This window comes from Macaca mulatta, chromosome 17, assembly GCF_049350105.2.
Source record: "Macaca mulatta isolate MMU2019108-1 chromosome 17, T2T-MMU8v2.0, whole genome shotgun sequence".
Taxonomy (NCBI): Eukaryota; Metazoa; Chordata; class Mammalia; order Primates; family Cercopithecidae; genus Macaca; species Macaca mulatta.
In genome coordinates this window covers 102,756,500-102,771,204 of record NC_133422.1, presented here as the reverse complement: position 1 = coordinate 102,771,204, position 14,705 = coordinate 102,756,500, and the positions used below count along the sequence as shown (strand labels likewise).

At 35.3% G+C, this 14,705-nt stretch overlaps 1 long non-coding RNA gene across 1 annotated transcript in view; it reads right to left on the bottom strand.

The window, feature by feature from the left end:
* Positions 1-9,243, bottom strand: part of LOC144336357 (uncharacterized) — a 29,105-nt gene extending 19,862 nt beyond the window's left edge. The window contains exons 1-2 of the long non-coding RNA XR_013408059.1: positions 9,113-9,243; positions 2,005-2,081 (exon numbers count right to left, since the gene is read on the bottom strand). This is a non-coding gene — a long non-coding RNA (uncharacterized LOC144336357). The remainder of the gene's footprint in view (positions 1-2,004; positions 2,082-9,112) is intronic.
* Between the last annotated feature and the right edge of the window lie 5,462 nt (positions 9,244-14,705).

Genomic DNA, 14,705 nt, shown 5'->3' with positions numbered 1-14,705 from the left:
AATAATAAGGGCCATCTATGACAACCCCACAGCCAACATTATGCTGAATGAAAAAAACCTAGAAGCATTCTCCTTAAAAATCAGAATAAGACAAAGATACTTTCTGTCACCACTCCTATTTGATACAGTGCTGAAAGTCCTGGCCAGAACAATCAGGCAAGAGAAAAAAAAAAAATAAAAGGCATCCAAATAAGAAGAGAGGAAATCAAACTATCCCTGTTTTCAGACAATATGATTCTATACCTAGAAAAACCCACAGTCTCTGTGTGAAAGCTCTGAGATCTGATAAACCGCTTCCATGAAGTTTCAGGACACAAAACCAACATACAAAAATCAATTGCATTCCTATACACCAACAACATCTAAGCTGAGAGCTAAATCAAGAATGTAATCTGACTCACTTTACCCACAAAAAGAATAAAATACCTAGGAATACAGCTAACCAGGGAGGAAAAAAAAAATCTCTACAATGAGAAATGCAAAACACTGCACAAAAAATCGAAGATGACACAAACAAATAAAAAAACTTCCCATGCTCATGGATAGGAAGAATCAATATTTTTTAAATGGCCATACTGCTCAAAGCAATTGCAGATTCAGTGATATTCCTATCAAATTACCAACGAAATTATTCACGGAATTAGAAAAAAAATTGTTTTAAAATTCATATGGTACCAAAAGAAAGCCTGAATAGCCAAGGCAATCCTAAGCAAAAAGAACAAAGCAGGAGGCATCACATTACCTGGCTTCAAACTACAGTACAAGGCTACAGTAACCAAAACAGCATGGTACTGTTGCAAAACAGACATATAGACTAATGGAACACAATGGAGAGGCCAGAAAAAATGCCCCACACTTAAAACCATCTGATTTTTGACAGTCAACAAAACAATCAATGGGAAAAAGGCCTCTCTAGTCAATGAATGGTGCTGGGATAATTGACTAGACATATGCAGAATATTGAAACTGGACCCCTTCCTTACACTATAACCCAAAATTAATTCAAGATGGATTAAAGGCTTAAATGAACAACCTAAAATTATAAAAACCCTGGAAGAGAAGAGATACATAGCCAACAAGCGTATGAAAAAAATGCTCCACATTAGTAATCATTAGCAAAATGCAAGTCAAAACCACAATGAGATACTCTCTCATGCTAGTCAGAATGGCTATCATTAAAAAGTCAAAAAATAACAGATGCTAGTGAAGTTGTGGAAAAAAAGGGAACACTTATACACTGCTAGTGGGAATTCAAATTAGTTCAGCAAATGTGGAAAACAGTTTGGCAATTTCTCAAAGAACTCAAAGCAGAATTACCATTCTACCTAGCAATTCCATTATTCAGTATATACCCAAAGAAATATAAATCATTCTACCATAAAGAGATATGCACATGCATGTTCATCACAGCAGTATTCACAATAGCAAAGACATGGAATCAACCTAAATGTCCATCAACTATAGACTGGATAAAGAAAATGTGGTACATATACACTATGAAATACTATGCAGCCATAAAGAAGAATGAGATGATATCCTTTGTAGCAACATGGATAGAGCTGGAGGCCATTATCCTAAGCCAACTAGAACAGAAACAGAAAGCCAAATACCACATGTTCTTACTTATAAATGGGAGCTAAAAACTGAGTACATGTGCACACAAAGAAGGGAACAACAGGTGCTTGGGCCTGCTTGATGGTAAAGGGAGGGAGATGGGTGAGGATCAAAAAACTACTTATTGGGCACTACACTTATTATTTGGGTAGCAAAATAATCTGTAAATCAAACCCTTGTAACATGCAATTTGCCTATATAACAAACCTGCACATTTATCCCTGAACCTGAAATGAAAGTTAATAAAAAATCTAGGTCATGTATGAAACTTGGGCCTTATCTGTGAGAGGGGCATCCCATAGTGGGAGATGGGCTCTGGCCCATTATGTGGAATAATTGCCAAAGCAGAGGACAAGAATTGACCATTCAAATAACAAAAAAGTTCAATACCTTGTTTTATAGGCACTTCAAAATCATCATAAACCTGACTTGAACTTCTCATCTTTCTCCCAAATCCTTGTGTTCTCCTAGGCAGAAATATAGAAGCATTAATTTTATACTTTCCTGCACCACTCCCAATCAGTTACATTCCAAGTATATCTTGAATCTTTCTACGCCTCTCCAGATCCACTACTATCATTTGAATTCAACTTTTTTTTAACCTAGAATATCCCTAAATGGTCTCATTCATTATAACACCTTTATTGAAATACAGTTTACATGCAATACATTTAATCTTTTCAAGGTACAATTCAATATTTGGTATTTTCAGAGAGTTGTGCAACCATCACAACAGTTCATTTTAGAACATTCTCATCACCCCAGAAAGAAACTTTTTGTCCATTAACAGTCATTCCTCATTTCTCCTGATGCCCCTAGTTCTAAGTAACCACTGATCTACTTTCTGTCTCAGTAGAGTCACCTATTATGGACATTTTGAATCATTGGTATCATACAGTATGGGTCTTTTGGGACTGGCTTCTTTCACTTGGCATAATGTTTTAAACGTTCATGCATGTTGCAGCCTCTATCATTACTCCATTTTCATTGCTAAATAACATTACATCATATGAATCTACCATATTTAATTTATCCAATTATCAGTTAGTGGGCATTTGGGTTGTTTCTACTTTTTGCTCTTACAAATAATGCTGCTATGAATATTCAGGTATAAGTTTTTGTGTGGACATATGTTGCAGTTCTGGAGTATAAATCCTGGGTCACACGTTAACTGCATTTTTAAGATTTTATGAACGGCTAAACTGTTTTCCAAAGTGGCTGCTCCATTTTACACTTTTACTAGCAGTGCATGAGTGTTCAAAATGTGTCCACTTCTTCACTGACAGTTGCTTTTTGCTGGTCATTTTTTTATTATGGCCATCCCAATAGGTATAAAAATAGCATCTCATTGTTTTGATTCTCATTTCCTTATGACTGATGACATTGTACATCTTCTGTGTGTTTACTGGCCAACTGTAGATCTTGTTTGGATAATGTGTATTCAAATCGTTGGCCCATTTTTAAATTGGTGTGTTTGTCTTTATATTATTGAGTTGTAGGTGCTCTTTATATATTCTACAAACAAGTCTCTTATCAGATATATAATTTGCACACATTTTCTCCTAAACTGTAGGTTGTCTTTTCACACTTTTGATACTGTCCTTTGAAGCATAATTTTTAAATCAAGTCCAATTTATGTTTTTCTTTGTTTGTTTTGTTTTCATCACTTATGTTTTTGTCATATCAAAGAAACCATTGTCTAACCTAAGGTCACAAAGTGATGCCTATGTTATCCTCAAAGAGTTTCATCGTTTTAGCTTTAAATTTAGGTCTTTGCTCCATTTTGATTCACTTTTTTGGATGGCATGACGTAGAAGTATATATTCATTCTTTTGCATGAATGTTAACATTACCACTATTTATTGCAAAGACTTCCCTTTCCCCATTGAATTGTCCTGGAACTCTTGCCAGAACATCAGCTGAATGTAAATATAGGTTTGTTTGTAGGATTTCAACCCTAGTCCATTGATTTATGTCTATTCTTATGCCTGCATGTCTTGATTATTGTAGCTTTGCAGTAGGTTTCAAAATAAGCATAGATAAGATCTCTAATTTTGTTATTCTTTTTTAAGATCATTCTGGCTATTCTGGGTCCCTTGCATTTGTGTATAAATTTGAGGATCAGCTTGTCCATTTCTAGAAAAATAACAAAGCACCAGCTTAGATTTTGATAGGGGAACATGTTGATCTATCTTTGGAGAGTACAGTAGTCTTCCCTTATCTGTATTAGGGCTGCCATAATAAACAACCAAAACTGAGAGACTTAAAACCACAGAAATTTATTCTCTCACAGTCCTAAATAAGAGAAGTCTGAAATCAAGGTGTAAACAGGGTCATACTTTCGCTGGTAGTTTCTAAATGATTCATGGGAATGTTTGGAGTTCCTGGGTGTGAAGCTGCACAACTCCAATCTCTGCCTCCATTGTCATATGGCAATCGTGTGTGTGTGTGTGTGCACGTGTCTATGTGTCTTCATGTGGTGTTTCACTGTTTATGTGTGTATATATCCATGTCTCTTCTACTCTTATTTATAAGGACACCAGTTATATTGAATTAAGGGCTCATCCTTCTTCAGCAGGATCTCAACTTACATTTTAATTATATTTTTATATTTTCAAAGACCCCAGTTCCATATATGGTCACATGCATAGGTTCCAGAAATTAGAATTTCAGTATATCATTTTTGTCATACACAAATCAACTCTCAATAATTCCAATCATATTGGATTTTATTAATAATATATAGAAATAAAATTAATTTTCCATCTTGATCTTCAATCCTGCATCCTTATTGAATATGCATGATAGCTCCAGTGTTTTTTAGTGGATTTCTTTATGATCTTCTATGAACAAGATCATGTGATCTGCTAATATAGTTTTACTTCCTCCTTTCTTATCTGTATGCTTTGTTATTTTATTTTCTTTCCTAATTGTCCAGAATAGAACCTCAAGTAAAATGTGGAATAGAAGTGACAAGAGTATATATTCTTGTCTTGCTCCTGATCTTAGGGGGAAGATTTCAGTCTTTCATCATTGGGTCTGATGTTGGCTGTATTTTGTAAATGCTTATTATGATATTGAGTCAGTTCCTGTCTATTCCTAGTTTTTTTAAACTGTTTTTTTTTTTTCTTTCTTTTTTAAGGAGATAGAGCCTTTAAGGAGGTAATTAAGGTTAATGAAGGCATAAGGGTAGGGTTGTAAACCCACAGTACTGGTGTCCTTCTAAGAGGAAGAGACAGTAGAAATCTCTCTCTCTCTCTCTCTCTCTCTCTCTCTGTGCATACACAGAGGAAAAGTCATGTGAGAATACAGTGAGAAGGTGATCAACTACAAGTCAGGAGGAAAGCCCTCATCAGAAACTGAATTTGTTGGCACCTTGATCATGGACTTTTAGCTTTCAGAACTGTGAGAAAATAAATGTCTGTTTTTTAAGTGAATCAGTCTGTGGTATTTTGTCATGTCAGCCAGAGTGGACTAAAACATATGGTGTATTGCATTAGTTAATACTTAGAGTTTAAACCATCTTTGCATTCCTGTAATAAATGCCACTTGGTCATGGCAATTGATTCTTTTATATATTGCTGGATTCAGTTGGCTGATATGTTATGAGGATTTTGTACCTATATTTATATGGGTAGCTTGATCTTTAGTTTTCTGTCTTGTAATTTCTTTGTCTGGGTTTGGTATCAGAGTAACACTAACCTCATAGAACAACTTGGAATATGTTCACTCATCTTTTATTTTTTGGAACAGTTTGCGTAGGATTGCTGTTAATTCTTCTTTAAAGGTTTGGAACAATTCACTAATGAAGGATCTGGAATTAGAATTTTCTTTGTTGGATGGATTTCGATTATTCAGTCTCTTTACTTGTTGGATGAATTTTGATTATTCAGTCTCTTTACTTGTTTCAGGTCTATTCTGATTTTTTATTTCTTCTTCCGTCAGTTTTGAGAGCTTGTATCTTTCTATACATTTTGTCCCACTTGATCTAAATTATCTAATTTGTTGTTTGTTCATGGTACAGCAGTCCTGCCCTTACTTGTCATTTCACTTTCCATAGTTCCAGTTACCTGCAGTAAACTGCAGTCCAAAAATATTAAATGCCAGAAATAAACAATTCATAAGTTTTAAATTGCACACCATTCTAAGTAGTGTGATAAAATCTCATGTCATCCTGCCTCACTTTTTTTTTTAATAGAGACAGGGTCTCACTGGAGTGCAGTGGTGCAATCATAACTCACTGCAGCCTTGAACTATTGGACTCAAGTGATTCTACCACCTGAGCCTCCCCAGTGGCTGGGACTACAAATGTGCGTCACACCTAGTTGATCCTAGGACATAAATCATCCCCTGTGCTGCATATTATACCCACACATTAGTCAATTAGTAGTTGTCTTGCTTATCAGATCATCCTAACATCCAACCATTGATATTATCACGGCTCAATGATCTGAGATCACCCAAAACACATGGTCCTTCTAACATTACCAGAGGATCAGTAGTAGCCTAACACTGTGCCACACCACAACACACAAGTCATTCACCTCATTTTCTCTCAGTGGGTAGGCAGCTCATCATCTTGCATTATCACAAGAAGAATAAAGGCAAGTACAGTACAATAAGATATTTCGAGAGAGAGAGAAACAGACTATATTTGCATATTTTTGTTACAGTGTATTTCTATAATTATTCTGTTTTTATTAGTTATTGTTAATCTCGTGCTGAGCCAAATTGATAAATCACAGGTATGTATAAGGAAAAAATATAGTACATAAAGAGTTCAATATTATCTGTGGTTTCAAGCATCCACTTGGGATTTTGGAACATATCTCCCACAGATAAGTCGTTACTACTACATTTCTTTAAATCTTTTAATTTCAGCAGTAATGTCTCCTCCATTCTTGATGTTATTAACATAATTCTTCTCTTTCTCTCTCTCTCTCTCTTTGTTTCATCAGTCTAGTAAAAGTTTCTTCAATCTTATTGGTCTTTTTCAAAGAACCAACTTTCTGTTTCACTGATTTTTATCTATTGTTTTACTATTCTTTATTTCATTAATTTGAACACTAATATTTATTATTTTTAATCTGCTTGCTTTGTGTTCAATTTGCTCTTCTTTTAGTGTCTCAAGATGGAATATTGGTCTATCAAGTAAAGAATTTTAAAAAAATACAGTATTTTACACTTATGAATTTCCCACTAAGCTGTATGCCTGTTTTTAGCTGCATACTAAGTTTTGGTGTGTTTTATATTTATTTTCATTTATCTTAAAGCATTTTCTAAGTCTCCTTGTGATTTCTTCTTTTACCCACTGGTTATTTAGCAGTGTGTTCTTGAATTTCAACATATTTGCGAGTTTCTCAAATTTCTTTCTGTCATTGAATTCTAGTTTCACCCTATTCTGTTTGGTGAATGTGCTTTGTTATTTCTATCCTTTTAAATTTTCTAAGATTGATTTTATAACCTAGCCTATGGAATCCTGAAAGATCTTCCATGTGCATTTGAAAAGAATATGTATTCTGCTGCTTTTGTGTAGAGTATTCTATCTGTGTATGTGAAGTCTATTCAGTTTATAGTTTGTATAAGTTTTATATTTTCTTGTTGGTCTTCTGCTGATTTGTTCTATCCATTATTCAATGTGTAGTACTGAAGTCTATGACACGTTGAATTGTCTATTTTTTTCTTTCACTTTTGTCAGTTTTTCTTTTGTGTATTATAGGGCTCTATGGTTAGGTGTACATGTTTACAATTGTTATATCTTTCTGATGGATTGACCCTTTATCAATATAAAATAATCCTCTTTATCTTTGGTAAGATTTTATTTTTACAATCTAAACTGCCTGTCTTAATTTTATATTGGTATTATGACACATTTTTAAAGATTTGTGGCTTAAAATATCAATTCATTCTCTTACTTCTCTTACTTGTCTGCAGTCGGAAATCAAAAATCAGTTTCATGAGCTAAATTCAAGATGTTGGTAGGCTGGTTCCCCTGCAAACTCTGAGAGAATTAGTTTACTTGCCTTTTTTAAACTTCTAGTAACTGCCTGCATTTCTTGGTTTGTAATTTCTTCCTCATATCTCTACAATCTCTTGCTTCTGTTGTCGTATCTCCAACTTATCACTTTGACATCCTGGTACCCTCATAATGACTTGTTACTACATGAAACTCACTTGATAATCCAGCAAAATCTCCCCATCTCATCTGGGGAATATTCAGTCATCCTACCACAGTGTCTGATAGAAATATAGCCACTTAAGTTTTCTTATAGTTACTGTTTGCATTTGTTATATCATTTACCATTATTCTACTTTAAACTTATTTGTATCTTTCAATATAAAGTATGTCCTCTAGAGAGTACATTGCTGAATCCTATTTCCCACCCCAATTGATTGTCAGCAATCTCTGACTTTAAATTGGACTATTTAATCCATTTGCATTTAATGTTATCATTTGGTATAGTTACATTTATATCTGCCATTTTAGTTGCTTTACTTTGCATTAATGTTTTTGAGTGTAGCATTATTTAATTCAATTCCTTTAATATTTTTTTCACTATGTATATATTTTTTCACTATATTTACTATATTAATATACATATATATTTAAACAGGGTTGCCCAAGCTGGAGGACAGTGGCACAATCATTGCTCACTGCAGCCTCAAATTCCTGAGCTCAAGCCATCCTCTTGCTTCAGCCTCCTGAGTAGGTTGGATTACAGGAGTAGCTTGGACTACCACCACGCCTAGCAAATTTTAATTTTTTTTTTTTGTAGAAAATGGGGACTTGCTATTGCCCAAGTTTTTCTCAAACTCCTGGCCTCAATTCACCGTCTTGCCTTAGCCTCTCAAAGGGTTAGAGGAGCTACCACACCTGACCTCACAATATATTTTTAAGTGATTTCCTTATTGGTTTCTCTAAGACTTACTATACTTATCATAGTTTATCACAATCTACTTCAAATTTATACTAACTTAATTTCAGTGAGATACAGAAATGTAACTTCTACATAGCTCTCTACCCTCTTTCCTCTTTTGATACTGTTATACATATAAACATCTACGCATGTTATAAAACCAAAACCAAAATAAATTCTTATAATTTTACTTTATAAAATTTTATATTTACTAAGGAGACTTAGGAATAAAAGCAAAGCAAGTATATTTATAGAGTTTGTTATAATAGTCTTCTTACTTACCATTTTAGGTCCACTTTTTTCCCCTGAGGATTCAAGTTACTATCTGACATCATTTCATTATTCCATGGCAGCTTTGCTCCTACCCACTTCCTTTGTTTTTATCATCAAATTACATATTTATTTGTTGTAGACTGAATAATACAATTATGCATATATATTTTATGCAAATTATTTCCATAATTTAAGAAAAGGAGAAGAAATATGCATGTATACTGTCTTTTCTAATTACATAATTATCTTTACCAGTGCTTTTTGTTTTTTTTGTGAGTGGATTCAAATTACCATGTATGATTACTTACTTTCAGTGTGAATGACTTCCTTTAGTATTTCTCACATGGTGGGTCTGCTCACAAAAATTATGTTTTTGTTTCTAGGAATATTTTGCTTCATGTTCATTTCTGAAAGTTTTGTTGAATATAAGATCTTGTTTGACAGCTCTCTTTCAGCACTTGGAATATTTAATACCATTACTTTCTGTCTTCCACTAATCAATTCTGAAGATTAGTCAGCTATTAATCTTATCGGGGATTTCCTTATACATGATGAGTTGTTCTACTCTTGCTGCATTCAATGTTTTCTCTCTTGTTTTTCAGCACTTTTCCTATGCTGTTTCTAGGTATGGATCACTTTGTGCTCATCCTGCTTGGAGTTCCTTGATCTTGGGTGTATAGATTGATGCTTTTTATCAAATTGGGGGAATTTTTGGTCATTATTTCTTTGGATATTTTCTCTGCTCTTTTCTCTCCTCTCTTTCTGGCACTACCATTATGCATATGTTGGTGCAGTTCTCTGAGGCTCTGCTTATTTTTCTTCATTCTTCTTTGCCCTCTGTGTTTCAGATTGCCTAGTCTTGATCAAGTTTACATAAACTTTATGAAGTTGATATTCAAGTTTGCTGATTACTTCTGCCAGTTTGATTCTGCTGTTAAGCCTGTCTAGTGAATTTTTCATTTCAGTGACTGTGCATTTCGACATCAGAATTTCCAGTTAGTTCATTATTTAAAATAATTTCTATCTCTTTTGATACTTCTCTGATGAGACGGAGACAGTTTGATGTAAAACAGTTTGATGTAAAAACTGGTTTTACAAAAAGGGAATTATCCCATGCCATAGCCATCTTCCAAGTGTTTACTTTGCTCTAGAATATGACTGTAAAACCAGAGTATCTATAGCATTTAAATTGATCGAAGACACATACATTTAAACATTGCTGACAAATTGTCTTTTTTTCCTTATGACTGGATAAAGAACCAGGTAAACAAATGTAGAATTTGCATTTATCCATAATGTACTACAATGAGCATTCTTTTTCAAAGTAAATTCATATATTTTAAAGAAAACATCCTTTGGTTTTGATCAACCTTATGGAAATCTAAAATAGCTTTTGATTTCTATATACTCAGAATCACAGAAAGCCCTTGCTAGGCTGGGCGCGGTGGCTCACGCCTGTAATCCCAGCACTTTGGGAGGCCGAGGCAGGCAAATCATGAAGTCAGGAGATGGAGACCATCCTGGCTTACATGGTGAAACCCCATCTCTACTAAAAATACAAGAAATTAGCCAGGCATGGTGACGGGTGCCTGTAGTCCCAGCTACTTGGGAGGCTGAGACAGGAGAATGGCATGAACCTGGGAGGCAGAGCTTGCAATGAGCCGAGATCGTGCCACTGACCTCCAGCCTGGGGGACAGAGGGAGACTTCGTCTCAAAAAAAAAAAAAAAAGAAAGCCCTTGCTAGATGCGGCCACTGGAACCAACTGAGCCAAACAGCCACTTTTCACAAGGCCCTGAAAGGTGATATATCATCCCAAGGTCACACAACTTCTTATATAGAAGAATCTCTTTCAATAGCAGTTCAATCATATTTACAAGCTCATTAAATAAAATGATACTTTTTATGAGAAAACTGTGACATTTGATAGAAATATAAACCACATTTGTAGGCAAAAAATAAAACATTTTATATAGCTTGACATTAAATTGTTAACCGCATCACTATTTTGACAATCCGAAAGGAAGGAGGAAAATATAAGGCTGATTCACCACATATTCTATTTAAATTTCTCATTTTATATGTGGAACAGTGAAGATTAGACTGCAGGCTCTTTAATTTCAGGGCTCCTCTGATGTGTAAAGTATACTTGTTGACATCTTATAATAAGGTAATTCTAATCTAATATTCAGCTCGTCTTCCTCTTATTGGACCTAAGAAGCACAGCACCTTTCCTGAAAGAGTCCAGTGATATTAAAAAGGAACCATGTAATGTTACCGGACGGACTACAGGCCTCAGCTTTCTCCAAAATGCTGATGATCGAGGTGCTCTTACCATGCCCCTCACTTCTTTCTGAATCCTCACCAGAAGCCCAGTTAATGTCCACATTGCTACCAACAGTCTTTTTAAGGCAATCTACACTTTTTGTAGTACATTTCTCAAAATTCTTCTAGCCTTATTCACTATCTAACTCCAAAGCTATTTCCCCATTTCCTCTACCAAAATCTGTATTATCTCCCTATGAAAGCCATAATAAATTACCAAAATCTTGGAAGATTAAAACAATGGGAATTCATTCTCTGATCATTCTGGAGGCCACCAGTCTGAAATTAAGCGCCAGCAGGACCACCCCCTCCAAAGGCTTCTGGGGAGGAGTCTTCCCTTGCTTCTAGTTTCTGTGGCTGCTAGTGTTCCTAGGCCTCCTTGTCTCATGGTCTCGTCACTGCAGTCTCCACCCCCATCTTCACATATCCTTCTCTCTTTGTGTGTCAAATCTCCCTCTGCCTCTCTTTTATGGCAGTTATGATTGGATTAAGAGCCTACGCAGATAGTCCAGGATAATCTTCCCAAGTCAAGAACCTTAATTTAATCACATCTGCAAAAACTCTTTTTCCTTACAAGGTAACATGTACAGATTCCAGGGATTAGAACCAGCTAACTTTGGAGCCGTTATCCAGCCAATACAGAAACTAAAGAGATTTCATAACTAAATGCAACTTGCGGTTTGAAACTCAATTCTGTTAATATAAAGGACATTATTGAGATAATTAGCCAGACTTGAAAGGGATCTGAGAATTCAGTGGTAGTAAATTATTGGTTAATTTCTTGACTGTAATGGTTGCATTGTGAATGTGTAGAATATTTTAAATAAATACACATGGAAATATTCACAGGTGATGGTGCATTAGTTCAGGGACTTATTTTCAATGATTTAAAAATAATTATTTTACTGTACTTCCAACCTTCTGTAAGTTTGTGATTGAAAACAATAATACCAATAAAAATGTGAATGGAGAAAAAAGAAAGAAAAGGGACCGGATTGAGGGACTACTAATACCTCCAGAGGAAGAAGTGAGAGGTTCAAGCAGAAAGGGAAATTCAACAAAATGATATAGGACTGTTTAATCTCAAGGCAGATCAAAAACTGTGCTCTTTTCTGAGCTACATTGTAATCTAAGCGTATATTTTTCTCACATTCCAGTATTCCTACTCCCTTGCATTTTTTTTCCATCTCTTACTAGGAGATAGTACATTTTGCTAAACTGACCTTCTTCTGAAAAATTCCCCATGATTTGCCTTTTATCTCTTCCAGCTTTACTCACATAAATAAGAATTAGAAGTCAATGAATTATTCATTAATATGTTTTCTTGAATTTGAGGCTCTAAGTATCAATTATTCTAATAAGGGAAATAAACTGCACTATTAGAACAAAAATGGTTTATATTTTGGATTAGCTACTCCCCTTATAAAATGGAACACAAATAATTGTTATAAACATATATATTCCAAATATGAGGTAAAATTTGCACATGGAAAAATTTACATTCTCCTTCCCTTCAAAAAAGCCTTCTATTGTTTTTCTTTTAAGTGCAAAACAGCATAAAACATTATTTTGGCCACCTACCCCAACTACCTTGTATTCCAGTAAACAAAATGTCACGTAAACCAACCTCTAAGGATTGCGTTTTAATTAACATGATTTTAATTACATGATTGTGTTTTAATGATAAGTGTAACCATCACCTTGTACTCCATTACCACCTTTATGATTACCTTGAGTTTAATGCCCAGATTAATCCAACTGCATATTGCAGCCTTTACAAGCTTGTGGGGTGCACAGTGATGCAAATGGAGACTACTGAAAGTTCTAGAGCTTTCCACTCTCGCAAAAAGTGACTCTGCCTGCAAATGTATTTAAATGTTAATATATTTTCCATCAATATCATTAGGTAGTGGAAGATTTTCTGTATGGCAGGAATGTTTTCATTCATTAAATGTTTATTGAATGTCAGCTATGTGTCAAAGGCATTGGTCTCTCCATTGAGGAGTGAGTGTTGTGCCCACCTTCACAAAATTTATAATCTATTGGGTGAAACTCTATACTTGGTGTCTGTGTGTCTATAACTCAAGGTGTTAATGACTAGTTAATGACTAATGGCAGGATATTCAAATACAGGTAATGGTGAAATACAGTAATAGACTAGGAGGGAGTAATAGACTAGCCTTGAAAAATTATTAAATCAGCTCTCATTCATCTCCAGGGCCACTTTTAAGAAAGAATTAGAACTGTTTATTGTCTTACTCACTTTGGGCTGCTGTAACAAGTATCACAGACTAAATGGCTTAAACAGAAATGTATTTCTCACATTTCTGGAAGCTAGAAAGTCCAAGGTCAAGGTGCTGGCAGACCCTATGTCTGGTAAGGGCACTCTTCCTGGTTGGCAGACAGCTATCTCCTTGTATCCTCACATGGCAGAGAGAGGTAGGAGTAGCTCTCCTCATGAGGGCCCTCATTTCTCCACATTTATAAGGTCACTGCCTCGCAAATCCCCACCTCCTAATACCATCACTTTGGGGATTAGGGTCTCACACATGAATTTTGGGAGAGCACAAATAGTCCATAATATTTACTGTCTCCAGAGATTCTGCCCTTCCCACATCCTCCCTTATGCAGTCTGTCCTGTGTTTTGAGGAGTGCATGCTCTTTGCAAAAGGAGCCTGGAACTCACTTATACCTCAAGAAATATGCTCTAGAACAAAAGACTAAGAAAAATGCCAGTGTCACATTAATTCAAGTGTCTGTGTCATTTCATTTGTTTTAAAAGTAATCGTGATGATGAATTTTTAATAAGGGAACCATGGCTACAGGGTTAAAAAACGACGGAAAAAAATCAAAACTGGCACAGTGACTATCACCCAAACTGGATGTCCCATGACAAGGGCTTCTTTGGCCTTCCACTAATGTGCCCACCTGACTTTCTGGTTCTTCCTGTCTTATCCAACACCAGATCTACTTGATACTGCCACACTTGTTGATCTCCACTGATCTCTGTTCCACATCCACTACCTGTACTCTTTGCTCCTCTCTTTCCTGAGCTTAGTTACCAGTCTCTTCTGCTCTCCTTAAGATGGAGCCCTCAAGGAACACACAACCTGCACAATTATTGCCCCTCTTATTTTCTGTAGACTGCTGTAATTACACGGGTAACTTCCAATGTTTCTACTTTATTACTTTGGGGTGCGTGTGTAACTTCCAGGTTTGTTGCTATTTTAAGTCTAAACCTTTAAGAAATGTGAAGTATTAAAGTAATGGCCTTCGTGTTTTTCTTCTTAAAGATGGAAAAGTTTGGACAAACTTTATAATCAGTGTGCACATTCTATACAGAAAATGTATTTAGTACTACAACATGCTCAGCACTGTGCCAGGTGCTATGTAAGACAGGAATCACATGACACTCCTGTCAGATCAAAAGACAATATATTATAAAGAAATGAATTGAATATAATCAAGTATCAAAATACAAAATGCTTTGAGTGCAATGGGTGTTCAGAAAAAGAAAAAAAAAATATTGGTAGAGCTACCATAAATTCGGTCAGGGACTCAGAGACATAGAGAGGTG